Source organism: Trichosurus vulpecula, chromosome 4 (genome assembly GCF_011100635.1).
Source record: "Trichosurus vulpecula isolate mTriVul1 chromosome 4, mTriVul1.pri, whole genome shotgun sequence".
NCBI lineage: Eukaryota > Metazoa > Chordata > Mammalia > Diprotodontia > Phalangeridae > Trichosurus > Trichosurus vulpecula.
The window spans coordinates 359,098,743-359,114,649 of NC_050576.1; positions in this window are offsets into that span (position 1 = coordinate 359,098,743).

The window sequence follows — 15,907 nt, forward strand, 5'->3', positions numbered from 1 at the left end:
GAATATGAATCTTTTGCTCATATTTACCTTATACATTTTACACTTATTTATCTTATGTATTTATTTTAGTTTTGACTAAGAAGAAAAGCTGGTGGTATGTATTCATTCTCCTAATTGTTAGCATCCTCACTATTATTATGACATACACACAAACACACACACACACACACACACATCTGATGTTTTTTTTTTCTCTCCTTCCACTGGGGGCCATGAAGTTTTAGCACTGTAATATTTTAATCAGTAAATCTAGTAGGTATTTATTAAGCACCTAGTGTGTGGCAGGAACATGTTAGACACTGTGAGTACAATTACAAAAATGTAACAATCCCTACTCACAATGAAGTTACTTTCTAAAGGAGGAGACAGGAAGGATACTCATATATAAATAAATATAATTTAGAAAGAGCAACAGCAGTAAGGTAGATGAGCAGGAAAAGCTTCATGAAGAATGTGGTGCCTACGCTAGGAATTACAAAAACAGAATATTCAAGACAATGTACAATGAGAGTAGGAAGATAGATTGGGGCCCAGTTGTGAAGTGCTGAATAGAGGAGTTGATGTTTCAACCACGAGGCAGTAGAAACCACTAGAGTTGGTTGAGTAGGGGAGTAATATGCTGAGATATGTACTTAAAGAAAATTACTTAGGAAGCAAAATATGTGTGTGTGTGTGTGTGTGAGCGTGCACGCATATATTAAGGAGTGAGGGACTTGGAGCTTAGAGACCAATTAGGAAGCTCTTGCAATAATCTAGTTGAAAGCTGATGAGGGCTTGAACTAGGTTGTAGTGGAAGAAAGGTGGTTGAATTCAACAGCGTTGTGAAGGTAGAAACGGAAATATTTGGTAACTATGTATTTAGGATAAAGGAGATTAAGGATAATACCAAGATTGTGAATGTGAAACAATGGAAAAATGGTTGTATCTTTGGAGAGAGGTAAGGAGAAGTATGGAAGAGGAAATGATAACAGGAAAGTTAATGAGTTCAGTTTTAAACTCATTGAATTTAGTGTATCTTGGACAGTCATTTTGAAACGTCCAGTGACCAATTGGTTGTATTGAACCGATGCTCAGGGAAAAGACTGGTGCTGGATATGGAATCCTCTGTATGGGGCAATTAAGCACAATGATAAATAGTTTCATTGGTATGGGTATTTTCAGCCTTTTTATGCCTTTTTAACCTGCGACATTTCTTTTTCTTTGCCTTTCCGTACAACTTCTCACTGCTGTTGGATTTTCTCTAGGTCATTTAAGTTTCGTCAAGTTTTGTACAGAATTTGAATTATCTGTTATACTTCATGATTTCTAGATAACTGTTTCATGTTTTTCCCAGTTATTCATATCTTTGATGACTTTTGTGTTACACTTTTATGAATAAATTACCATTGGCAAGATAGTATACTTTAACAATATCCATATTATTATATTTCTATTTTCTTTTCCATCATCCATGATTGTAATTCTTCTATGATCATAGTATTCAAGTCATAGAAAAACAAAGGCCAAAAGGGAAAGTTATTTTTTCCTTTATCAAATAGAGTTAGTCTCAGACAACATGATTCCGTTAAGAAAATCAAGGAATCACTATCATTATTAATTCACCTAAGCAAGGTAGTGAATCAGCCATCTTAAATGTAATAGATTAAACATTAAGATATAGCACAACACACTAAAATATGACTTTCATAATATTTTCCCCATATATTTATTCTAAAGGGGATTTTAAGATCCTAACTATAACTTGCACATAGTGCTTGAAATTTTTTAACATCAAATAAGCCAATATTTTAAAACAACATCAATCTGATATAATTTTGAATTTGACTATCTTTGAATATGATTATATAATGAGATTTTAAATTACTGATCATTTTAGGATATTCAGCCGTTATTAAAAAAGAGAAAGTTTTAGCCTTTTCTCATCTAATTCATCTATCAAAACAGCAATCTATCAGGTGTTAATTGTTAGACATAGGTTGATTCTGTATTTCATTGAAGTCAGTAGGTATGTGAAATCATTGACACTTTTGTACTTCAAATTATGTCAGTTCTGACAAAGAATTCTCCAATAACCTTTTCAGGAATTTGAAAGAGGTTCTTTTTCAGGAATTTGAAGAGGTTAATTAAAATAATAATTAAATAATAAATCATTTAACCTACTTTGATCAATTATGTTACAATGAATAGGGATTTGTTGGAAGGGTTATAATTTTAAATAACTTCAAATACAGTTTAAATGACTAAAAGAAGTTAAAATCTACATTCAAGATTTAATGAATGAGAAAATGAAAAGACAGTGCTAAAATGAACATCAAATATTCACTAGGTCTCCTCAGTATATCATATTTCAAATTATATCATCTTGGACAAGTCATAGACTTCTATTGTGTCAAGTTTTTTTAATATAAAATGAAAGTTAGACTAGATGACATCTGAAGGACCTTCCAATTCCAGATCTATATTTCAATGTACATGGAGACATAAACCAAAAAGAACAGACAAGTGTTTTATGTTAGGTTCCGGTGCTCACTGACAGCCTATGTTTCTGCTGTTCAAGGACTAGGCATGTTAAATAAAGTAATCATCACCATGCCATTGGCCAGAAGATGCTGAAGGTTCTGGGCCTTATTAACAGAGGAAATGAAAAAAAATTAAAAAGCTGTAGACCTTCCCGTAGTCCTATATGAACCTTTTCCTCTGTGACAGTGACAGAAAACTGGCAAGGAGAATAGGATAGTACTAATATCATCTATGCCTCCTTCTTTACTCCAAGACAGGGATTAGTTTTTCTTAAAAGTAAACAAAGTGGTACTGGGGACCTTACTGGCCCATTTCCCTGCCACAGCTTCCTGGTCCCCAAAATGAATAAAAAGTTCTACACTTATGCAATGTGGACACTTCCAACTTAGTGAATTTCTGAGTGCCATGTGAGTCACCCTGTCCTTCATTATAACCTGCCCTGATGACCAAAACAATTTCATATAGAGATGCAGGGTATCTAGAAAAACTAAGTGTAAACATATCCTTATTGCAAATTCTTACTGCATTAGTACAAAAGTACTACCCCTCCACACACACACACACACACACACACACACACACACACACACATACACACACACACCTTTAATGACTTATGAATGCCTCATTTTTTTAAGCATGGAAACTGAAACAAGAGAATGCTGGCATCAAAGCTACCTCCAGGAGGGAGTGAAGAAACATACAATTCAATGGTCATCTAAAAATAATTACTTATTTGTTCAAATATGACTTATTGGAAGTCTTGACACAGATTCTTTGTTCTTTGATCAATGAGTTGGCATGCAATTTGAGGAACCAAGCATAGTCACATTAATGTTAACACTATGAATCAAAGCATAAATTTAAAACAATTTGCATTGAAATAGAAGGATTACCCTCAGCTTCTTGGAGTGAACAAAGAATATGATGCTTTGATACCAGATAACAAGGAGCATCATGTCAAGGGACACTTGGTTAGCTTGCTTTAAAGCACTCATGATGAATATATCAGTCAAATGGATCTTTATTATGCATTTGTCATTATCATGCAAAGCAGCAGGACAGGAACAAGGACACAAAGATGCAAAATAACAAAATCTCTACATTTTGTACAGAAAAATCTAATAAGGAGCATATATCATGTGCACAAAAGTATGATGCAAGATAGAGTGAGAAGTGTAAAAGAGGCATTCAGAAAAAACATATTCTAGAGAATGTGAGAAGAATTACTTTCAACTTGGTGAGGGAGAGGGTGAGATGGAAGAATCAGATAAGACTGCATAGAGAAAAGCAAACATTAACTGGGGATTGAAGAAGACAGTAATTTCAATAATTATAGATAGACATGGAGTTACAAGAAAGCATAGAAGTGGAATAATGCAATATAAGTTTGGGAAACAATGAGTAAAGAAAAGCCATCTGAAACAGGCTATAAAAGAGGCTGGAAACAAATTGTCAAAGATTTTAAATGCCAGGCCAAGCAACTTGCATACTATATACTACTGACAGTAGGGAGTGACAATAAGAACATAAAATGGAGAGAGCAAATCATTAGGAAGATTATCTTATAAAATGTGTGATGATGGTTTGGAGAGAACAGAGGTATCAGGTAGGAACACCAGCCAGGAGGGTATTATAAATGTCCAAATATGATCTCAACTATGTTGAAGATAATAGGAATGTAGAAGAGTTGATGGATGATGGGATATATAGTAGAGGTACAATTGAAAGGGTATGCGAGGTGAGAGGGAAGAAAGAATTCATGTTTTCAGTTTCACTTAAGTGTCCTAGTCATCAGTTTACTCATCTGGAAAATAAGAGAGCTGACCTGTGACTGTCTTCTAACCTTGAATCTTTTTGCTACACTATCCCTTTTGTTTTGCTTTTATGTCTTCTATGTCTTTTAGTCTTCTGAAAACTACTGGAGGAAATCAAGGCAACAAACTCATTAGGTCCAGTATACACTTGCTATCCAATTTCAACTGATTCCTCAATAATTCTTTTTATTCTTCTTTAATCGACGTCCTGTCACACTCACCATATTGACTGTTCCAGACCTTGTCTTCTTTCTTTTAGTCTATGATTCTAGTACCCTATCAATCTATCTAGAAATATATCAATACACACATATATCTATATAGATAGATGCACATATATATACATACATATACACACATATACATATGCATATATACACAGACATATATCTGTTTATATAAATATATACATAACACATATAGACATGCACATATACATATACACACATATACATGTATGTATATATAAGTGCATATATACATTTATACACATATATGTGTACGTACATGTATGTGTGTATGTGTATACATATATATATATATATATATATTCTCCAGAATCATGTACTCAAGTCTTCCTAACTCCAAGACCAGCATTCCTTCCATTGTACCGCCTTTCTTTCTTTAATTCTAAGTCTATAATAGAAGACATTGGTACCTGTTATGTTAATGAAAATGTGACCCGCTTGAGTCACATGGAAGCCTGAGTGGATGGAGCAGTAAGTTGGAGTGAGTCAGAACTGGGAGAGAGACAAGGTGAGTTGGAGCTGGGGAGAGAAAAAGAGAGAGAGAGAGAGAGAGAGAGAGAGAGAGAGAGAGAGCTAACATGAGTGAGAGAAGGAGTGATTTTGCTGCTTAAGGTGCTTAAGGGAGTTTGTTTTGTGGGGAGGCCTGTGGGAAGGCTTGGAGATGATGGTGCTCCCTGCATTGATAATGTGTATAGATTTCTTTGTGGTTATGATGGATTTGGCTTTTTGGTGTTTTAATAAGTGTCTTGGTTTTGTCTTCCATGGAGAGAGTCTGTTATATCTTGAGATTCAAACCTGGGAATACACTGCCATATTCATAGCAGCTGCTGTGGGTATCGCTTTGGCAATGTAGTACCACATCCCGTGATTGAGAGGATCCAAGCTTCGTGCACTTCTGAATTCAAAGGTGCTGTGCTACTAGGAGGGACATGGAAAATAGTGGAAAAACCTCAGCAAATGAGGCTCAAGTAAAGATACTTCTGTGTGGTTACCTAGCCAGATGAATGAGTGCTGAGAAGTTCATGGCTACCTCCACCTTAACTCACCCATTTCAAATAAGACAAGAAAAAAATATCTTGCAAAATTTAGTAAGTACAGCAAGTATTCAGGGAATGTTTCAAACCATAGTCATATACCAAATGTCTCTTTGAGCTTGGCATAAATATAATTTCTTGTCTAGAATGCATTCTCTTCTCATTTCTGATTTCTGAAATGCCTCATTTCCTTCAAAATTCTATTCATATGAAAGATTCTATGTGAAGCTATTCCTTATTTCCAAGCTGCTCATTCACTGCGCCTTAAAATGGTACCTTGTATTTATTGTGTATATGCTTATTTATGAACATATTGTCTCCCCAATTATATTGTAAGCTTTTGGAGGAAAAAGTGTTTCATTTTTGTCTTTGTATTCCCTTGTATTTGAGGAAAGCATTAATTCCCTAAATTTTTTATCACCATGTTTCCCAGGGATTTTTTTTCCCTTAGCCAGGAACACACCTGCTAAATTAACAGCACAAGAGGGGAATTGTCTCACTTTTATATGTCCCTTGGTCCTGATGTCCAGCCAAATTCAGCTATCTTTCTTATAATTTAAGTGGTCACAACAGAAGCAATTTCTCTACTACATATATCACTCCATGAATTAGATGGATTTCTAGAATTGAAATCAAATTGAATACTATTCACATATATATTTGGCGAGGAACCTCTATGCTAAATCCTTTTAAAAGGCACATAATCATACAAACCATTTCCCATATCTGCATGATTGCAGTTGCTACCCCTCAAGCCTGGAACATATTTTATCTTTAAGTTCTGCCTTATAGAATCACTCATTTCTTTTGAGATGTAGCTTATTTGTCACCTTTTACACAAAAGTTTTCCTCCTCCCATTCACCACACTACTAGTAGCCTCTCTCTAAATCTATTTTGTATTTTTTTGTATTTCTTGGCTTTATATATTCTGAATAAACCTATATAGTACTTGCCCTTTTGCAATTACAATATTGGTTCCTTGGGAGAGGGATATATTTTATATACCATAGTTGTATTCCCCCCTACCTAGAACAGTTCCTGGCATGTGTTAGGCATTTAAATAAATGATTGATATTTGCCAGACACTGCGGAAATTTGATGGTGGTGGTGGTGGTGGTTGTGGCAGCAGCAGCTAACATTTATATAGCACTTCCTCTGTGCCAGGCATTGTGTTAAGTGCTTTCTAGTTATTATCTCATCTGATCCTCACTTAGAGGTAGGTGCTATTATTATTCCTATTTTGAAGATGAAGAAACTGAGGCAAACAACTTTCCTAGGATCACACAGGAATGAAATGTTTGAGGCTAGATTTGAACTCTGGTCTTACTGAGGCTTCTAAAGGAAAATTGACTTATTTTTGTTACTATTAATATTGTATTTTATTGTTTTTATTATACCAGAGCCAGAGAGTAATTATGTTTTTTAAGATAGTTTGAGAAATATATACATTATCTTTAAACTAATTTAGTGAAAAATAATATGTTCACCTATGGCAAAATGCCATTTAAGTTGCCCTTCTAACCTAAGCCCTTATTTAGCTCTCAGATGCTCTAATTTTAAAATGTAGCACAGACCACTTAAACTTTCTCATTTCAAACATTCATTAAAAATATGAACAGCCTTTCTTTTCTTTATTGTAGCTGCCAGACAGAGAGCTGTACATGATTCAGTACCACAAATCTGGAGTGAGTAATTAGGATTAAGTACTAGACATTACATTCCCTTGGCCTTCCCTATAATTATAACTGCAGAGGGTTGGGCTTTGTTCCTTGCACCTTTTATTTTAAAAATATATTCACAATTTTCAATGGATTAAACTAAAAATGGGGATGCCTGAGAAGGAATAAAATTATTGTATTGACTCTAAGTTTATGTGCATACAATGCTACCACTCACTTATGAATTCTTTATTCCTTTGGTCAATTTTCCTAGTCAGTACTGTTAACTGATATGAGTTTTGCTTGGGATTTTGCCTACTATCCAGTGTTTTCACCTAATAGAAGCTACTTTTAATAATAAAAATAAAAGCAAGCTTTTATATAGCCCTTTAATGTTCATAAAGTGATATATATGTGTTTTCTTATTTGATCCTCATTATTATTCTGTGAAGTGGGTGCTATTATGATATCTGACATAGACACACCTTATTTTAAAGAACAAGTTCAAGATGGGTAAACACACACATGTACATGCATCCCCTTACATACATACACATGAAGAATTATACAATTTTTAGAAGAATTATACAATTTTTAGATGGACTATGTTTCTAGTGTAGTAGCAACCTAACCAGGCCCTGGTAGCATTGGCAAGCATGCCTAATAAATAAAACCATAAATTCTTTATTTGGAAAGAGACTTGTAAATTAATTGTGGCCTGTTATTATTACAACAAGTTACCATTTCCCAACTGTGGAAAGAATTTTGAATTCCTGTAGGTACAATATATTATTTGAGTCTTTTCAACTCCAGGGGACTTTGGAGATCCAAAAACCTTATAATAATGTCAAGTTCTGTACAGTTATGTGTTTTGTGAATGAGAGAGGAGGCAATCCTGAATCACTCTTTTTCAAAATGAGATTTAGGACCACCTGTTTGGTGACTTTCTATCTGAGTGTAGTACCCACCTGATATTTCTATAAGGTTTCTGTATTAAAATTTAGGCTCTAATACTTTTTTCTTTCCCTTGTTAAACCAGGACAAATCACTTATCCTCTATAAAACTGAGGTTCCTTATCTATAAAATAGGGATGATAATACTTTCATTATTGAATGCTGCCTATTTTATAGAAATGAAATACTTTCAAAATCTTTAGTATTTACTTCAGCATGTCAGTGAATTCCTTATTTCCACACTAATCGCGACCTCTACATATCTTACTGTAGCAGACAGTTTTAGTGCGTTATCATAATGGGAAAATTCCACATTATAAACCCAGCCTGGTGATGAGTATCACCAAAATCAGGCTGGCACTCACTAGTCTAGGACCTTAAAATAAAAGTGTCATAGAAATGTTAGCTATTATCTTATTAAGCAATTTATAAATATTTAATTGTTTTAAAATATATCCATTCAGGAAATAATTAAGGTAATAACAAAAGTAATCAGAAAAAAGCCCAGAGTGGAAAGGATGTGTTAAAAAAAAAAAGAAAAAGCCAATACTGCCCTAAAAGACATACAGAAATTTATACTAAAGCTAATTTTTGGAAATCTTCAGACCAAAGAAAAAAATCTTCAAATGTCAATTATAGCCATCAAGGAACATCAGTAAATGAGAGGAAGTCACAGCATATAATAAAAATTCATTCTTTTTTAAAAAATCTAGCTACTGCAGGATAGCATATATAAAAGTTACATTAACAACAAAATACTATGACACACATAGATTGTTTAACAATTGATGAGTACTCCTTAATGTATGCAGGCTTAGAAAGATAAATCCACAGCTGTCACTTGATTAAGGTATAGGAGGTAAGACAGGGTGAGTTTATGAGCTGTAATAATTTTTCACAATGCCCTTCTTGTTTCTGTTTTCTGCTCCCAGCTTCACTGAGCCATCAGTCAATTCATCAGCTCCACAAATTGGTTCCTGATTCTAATCTGGCTCATATTTAACAGTTATCTGAAATGGACAGTAAAACAAACTCTTTTAAATTAAGTGAAAAATTTAAATAACCATTGCTTAATTGTTTAAATGCTAAAGCATTTTATTTTAACTTGTTTAATAGAAAAAGGAGGGACAGCTAAATAGTACAGTGGATAGTGTCAGGCCTGAAGTCAGGAGGAGATGAGTTCACATCCAGCCTCAGACACGTAATAGCTATGTGACCCTTGGCAAGTCACTTAACCATATCTGTCTCATTTTCCTCAACTCTAAAATGGACTGGAGAAGAAAATGACAAACCACTCCAGTATCTTTGCCAAGAAAACTAAAATGTGTTCACAAAGAATCAGATTGAAACTACTAAACAACAAAATAGATAACAGCTTAAAATTTGTTATATCATTCCCTGCTATAGTAAATGAGATTTATTTTCATCAGTCCTCTCTTTCAGTGATCAGTATCATCATTTTCAATATCATTTATCCTGCAATTCTCTAACATAATGTTGTCTTTATAATAATAGTAAACTTTGTAGTACAATATGCTATTTGATACATCCTTTCCATAGCACAGGGATGTCTTCTGGGAGCTGGGGGAAGGAACTTCATAGGTAGCTTATTGACTTCCAATAGGAATATCTTTACTAACTTTCTGTGCCCATAGAAAAATAGGAAAACAAAAACATATTTAGATAATCATCATCACCATTACCACCACTGTTAAAAGCAGCAACAACAGCAGTGATGTGTTACATACTAACTATGTGAGAAGAACTGTTGGGATTAGCAGAAACTAAATAAATGTTTATTAAATTGAATTGTCTGCATTTCTGCCACGGTTAAAGCAGATCTAAAGTATTGGGGTCCAAGTCTAGGTGCCATATTTTAGGAAATAAATATTGATGATATTTTTGTTGTTTGTTTGTTTTGTTTTTTCCCCAGGGGAGACCATTGAAAATGGTGAAGGAGATTAAATTCATTCTACTTGAGAATTAAGTTGAAAGGAACTACAGAAATGTATCTGGTGGGGCAGCTAGGTGGTGCAGTGAGTACAGCACCAGCCATGGAGTCAGGAGGACCTGAGTTCAAATGAGGCCTCACTTGACACATTTAACTAGCTGTGTGACCTTAGGCAAGTCACTTAACCCCAATTGCCTAGCTTTCCCCCTGCAAAAAAAAAAATGTATTTGTATTTGGCTATAGAAGGGAAGACTGGAGGAACATGCTAACTTACAATATTTGAAGACTTTTCTTTTGAAGGAGGTCTTGGACTTGTTCACCTTGGCCTGAGTGCAAACCCAGTAGCAATAGCTAGGATGGTGCAGGCCAACCACCAGTGCCACATCATACACAATTCAATGACTCTCCATTGTCTTAGTGCTGAGAGGCATTCCAAGGCAAAAGATCCCATAGTACCTGCCCCATTCAAACAAAGACCAGAATCATTAATGGCACTTAAGAAAACAGAAAAAAGCCCTGCCCTGATTACCACTACAACAGCCTGGAAAAAAAAGAAAATAGTGGAATGTGTTATACCCCGCCCCCCCTTTTTTGAAGGGAGGAAGTCTCATGTATAAAAAGGGATTTGTTCTTGTCCTATTTAGCTTCAGAGAGGAGAACTAGAAAAAATGGTTGAAAATGTCAATTTCTGCACAACAATTAGAAAATTTTAAAAAGCAGAAGTGGAATCAGATGCCCTATAACACTGATAATCAGGAGGAAGACAATGATAGGAGCTCATATTTTAATCACTTTATATTTTACAAAGTACTTACATTTATCTCTTTGATCACCACCATGGCTCTTTGTGGAAGGAATAAACTCATGATTATTTGAAATGTTCAAACAGTGGTTGGGAAATATCCCCATAGATAATTGAAGCTTATGGGGCTTCAAGAAATATTCAAAGAGTGAGTTTAGAGTGTGAAGAACAGAGTGGAGAAGAAAGCAATGGTTATGGCAGGGGGAGGAAGATGAAGAGGGTAAGGAAAAAATACAAAATAATCTGAAAAGAAGGATAATGAGGACAGTGATTCATTGAGGAATTAATAGAGAAAATGATTTTTAAAAAATGAATGGTACGGATAAAAGGGAGAGAGAGAGGAGGTGTCAAAATATCAAATGCAGAGAAGTCTATTAGACAGATACCTGAGTAAATGTCTGTGGAGCTGAGAATAAATTGGTCCTTGATGATATTTTTAAAAATCTGTTTTCAAGATCATAAAGCATAGCAATGCAGATTGAATTAGATTGTAGAGGTTAAGTAGAGAGTAAAGAGTTGTCTACATAAATGGGCACTAGTTCTTAATGGTAGAATGAGTAAAATGAGATTTTCTGCCAAATTGGTGAATTAGTGACAGAAAAACAGCTGTTACTGTTTGCTTTGGGTATGCCTTGGGATTAGTACATGACTTGTATAAATCTTGCTGGACTGCTAACTGCCAATTGTAAACAGCAACAAACAAATCAAGAATAAGCTGATGCTGTCTTCTCTCAACAGGCCAAATACATGTTTGAATAAGGTGACCCAATGTAGACCACATAGATGAAGGAAGGAAAAAAGATAGGTGAGAAACAAGTACTACATCTTACATTCTCAGACTTTTCAAAGTAAAATGTTTCATTTTAGCAGCTAAAAAAAAGTTTCATTTTAGCACTAAAAAACAAAACAAAAACAAATTAATACATTTAATTATTTTTGAAGGATAAGGTTTAATTCAAATGTTTGCATTTCATCAAAGACTCCATAATGATATACTTCTAATTTCATTTAACATGAATTTAACATGAACATAAGAAATATAGTCAGTAACAATCAAGCATGTATTAATCATCTATTATGTGCCTTTAAGTACTACAGCTTTAAAGAAAAAATACCAACAAAAAATCTTGTCGCTTCTCTTTTGAAGCTCACAGTAAAATAGGGGAGATAACACATAAACAACTATGAACAAACATGATAAAACAGGATGAAAAGTTGGTAATCAACAGAGCAAACACACTAGAATTATAGGGCTGGAGAATGGCTTCTTATACAAGAAGATATTTTAGCTGAGAGATGAAGCAACTAGAGAAGACATTGTAGAGATGAGTGGGAAGAGAATGTACATCCTATTTATCAACACTTTTGTCCCAAAGTAAACTACCTGGATTCTGTTTCCACAGAATCTGTTTCCTTCTGTAAAGGCAGTGTATGTAAGGAGTTTTCCTAAACAAATCACTTACATCAAAATGTTAAGTAAAACTCTGAATCAACCCAATGGAAGTATAGGGCATTGACTAGTCAGTTCTAGACATGGAGGATTTCTCATAATGATTGGCTAGCTTGAAGGTTTTGTTATGACACTACTGAAATTTAAAAACCAAGAGGCATCCAGTCATTAAGGATTCATCTATTATTGAATTCTTTCCACCTTTACCCATGCTTTCCTTAGAGACTACCCCTTTTTTCCCCACCCAGCTAATTAGAGCATCTGCAGGTGAAGCACATGGCAGCCTTTAGAAGAATAATCGAGCTGCAGAAACAAGTCCAATTGCATAAGTCAAGTTTCAGAGTCAAGAATTTGGTGTTTGGTTTCTTGGATGCTGGTCTGAAGATAACTAGTCCTGGAGCTGAGACTCCTGCTGGTCCTTGAATGAGGATTCTGGGTTTCCCTGAAAAAAAAGTATGCCATTATCCTAGCCAAGGAGCAGCTGGGAGTGGGTAATTCTAACATGGTAGTGGGGATGTTTTATAAGTGGACCCTGAAGGATGAATTCAGTCTCCCAATACACTTGATGAAAAGAATGATAAAAATGCCAATAATAGCATTTATATAGCTCTTTAAAGATCACAAAACACTTTACATAATATCATATCATGATCTCACAAGAGTACTGTGATAGAGGTGCTACTTTTATCTCCATTTTACAGATAAGAAAACTGAGGATGAGAGATTGGTTGATTTGCCCAGGGTAACACAGGTAGTAAATGTCTGACAGGAAATGAACTTGAGTTTTCAATCCAGATCTAGCTGTACCACTTAGCTGCCTCATATGAGAGAAGTGTGATTTTTGAGAGGCATTTGAACGTTGCAAAGGTATCAACCTATTTGCTTATGAAAGGGTCAATAAACAATGTTGGGGTGTCAGGGATAAGTGACTTGGCTCTAGGGGTTCTTTTTCTCTGAAGTCATTGGTGCTGGCAAGCAGAGGAGACTGAGGTTTTAATAACAAACACAGGAAGTGATCCTGGTAGAGAAAATCTTGGTAGTCACTTTGAGGAAAGAGCTCACTCCAGCTCTTTCTCTTATAGCTCTTAGAGAATGCAACATGGGTAGAAAAGGTTTATTAGTTTTCTTTTTCCATATCCCCTTTAACACAGGTGATTTTTGGTGAAGAACAGTCAGAAGTCAGCCACCTGAAGCTGCAAAAATACTCCTGAAATGGCATGCCACAGAACCAAGTATCTGCTGGTCTAGACTTAAGGGTTCTGGTTCCTTTCAATAGAACAGAGTTTTACTAGAGGCCAGGCAGTAGTGAATTCAGCCAAGCAACAAGCAGAAGATATAAAAGCATCTTCTTAGAGCATCCAGAGGAGCAACATCTGGCAGCATTCAGTGGAGCAGGGTGCAGATGTGACCTGCTAAACAATTTCTGGCTAAAATCAGTAGAAGCAATCTGAAGACAATGGAGGCCTTGAAGCAGGGGAGATGTGAGTAACTCTTCTTTGCATCCTGTTCTTGGGCCAAATAGGCTTCTTGTGGATGCACCCCTTTCCACAGACCTTTTGACCATATGCATCCCCTATTCAACATGTCTCTTAACATTTGATCTCTCTCTGGCTTCACTCATCCCACTGATGGTGGGTGTATTTATGGGAAAGTGTGACCAAATTATTTAGGAAATATAAGATGTTTCCAATTATTTCATTTTATAATTTCATTCATATTGGATGCCATTATCTTGAAATTCTTGAGGGGGTGAGAGTGATTTAAGGAGAGGATTTGAATGATTGGAGATGTTAGAAGCAAAGACTTTTGAGAAATGTCAGGTCCTGAATGGTCAATGTATGCTGGGTAAGTCTTATTAGTGTGTATTTTCTGATCCCTAAGGGCAACGGTGATCCATATGGGCAATAAAAAGTGTTTGACAAGTGAAAAACAACCTTAGTCTTGATACATATGTTACTCCTTAAACACAAGCTTATATTTGATGTCATCAGAGGAGTACATGACTAGAATAGAAGTTTGAAAGTTAGTGGCACTTAACCTATGTGGCTGGTTTGTCTCTTTTGAACCTCTTACTTATGCTGAAATTCAAGTGAAGACATTTCTCCTGCAGGAAAACTCAGCCAAAGACCGAAATGAGTCACTGATTGGTGGAGACAAAATTTTTCAAGACCACCCAATGTCTGGGGTGGGGTTCACATGAAATAAAACACATCCAGCTATCTAAGCCATTTTACCATTTATATTTGCCAAGAAATATAAACTATTCTACTTATATCTGTCAGTGATTTGAAAGAAGTTGTGAAATATTTCAAAATGTTACTTTCTGATGTATGCATGAAGGATGAAGGAAGAAAGGGACAGATTTTTACATGATACTACAGAGAGAATTCCTTGTTTAGAAGTTACCCAACAAATGAATAACAAGAGTTAAGACTGAGAACTTCCAGATCTTTGACTTAACCCACAGTGGCACTTTCCAAATCCTGTTCTAAATTTTCTAAATCTTTCTCACTCCAGTCTTTCAAATATGATCTGATGGAACATGACTGCAACTTCATTTAGATTCACTTTGAAATAAAAAGTACAGTGAGATTTTTCACACAGTCTAACTGTATCAGGAGGGCAGAGTTTATAATCTCAAAGAGGATCATAAACATGTCTGAAAGGTTCGGAACCGCCGGATATAAGAAACTCTCAAAGTAGAAGGCAGAAGAATCAAAACATTTATTTAGGCTCCACAGTAACCAACCCATGAACCAGAAGCCCCATTTTGATATGTTGATCAAAATCTTCCAGGCCCAATAAGTACGCCTTGCAAGAGTAACCAGGAGGCTACAGAGAAGCATGATTGCGTAAAGCAAAATCATGCTTCCCCCTCGATGGTAATAAGATTACCCACTGGCCTGAAGTCTTTGTTCAGCTTCCTCCCGTAGGTCAGCTCTGCTACTGGCAGCTCCTGCCTCAGCTGTGTCTGTGTCTGTAACTGAAGCTGCAACTGAAACTGACGATGTAACGGTCGCTGTAACTGACGATGTAACTGTCGTTGGCTCCAACCGAAAAAGGAAAGAGAGAATCTTCAAGCTGTCCTCTCCCCTCTTATAGGGTCTTTGACATCATCAAGCTCCGCCTGAATGACCAGGGCTGATTGGTTCTTGAGTTGGCCCCTCCCCCTAGGGTAGAGGTCAACACCTCCCCTCAGCCAGCCCCATGACTCATCACACAGGAAGTTCTCTGCTTCCCGGCATGCTCCCCGGGCCTCCTGCCCCGGAAGAGCAAGCCACAGTGTCCAGGGAAGCTCAATGAGGTAAGCTGAGTCATTCAAACAAAACAAAGGCCATTCTGGTTACACTCCACCCCTTGTTATAGGATACATAATCTAATCAGCCATGTATCCTAGAACATACATTGTGATCCAATTACAAAGGAAACTAAAACATATCATTCATTATAAAGCAAAACATATCATTCAGTG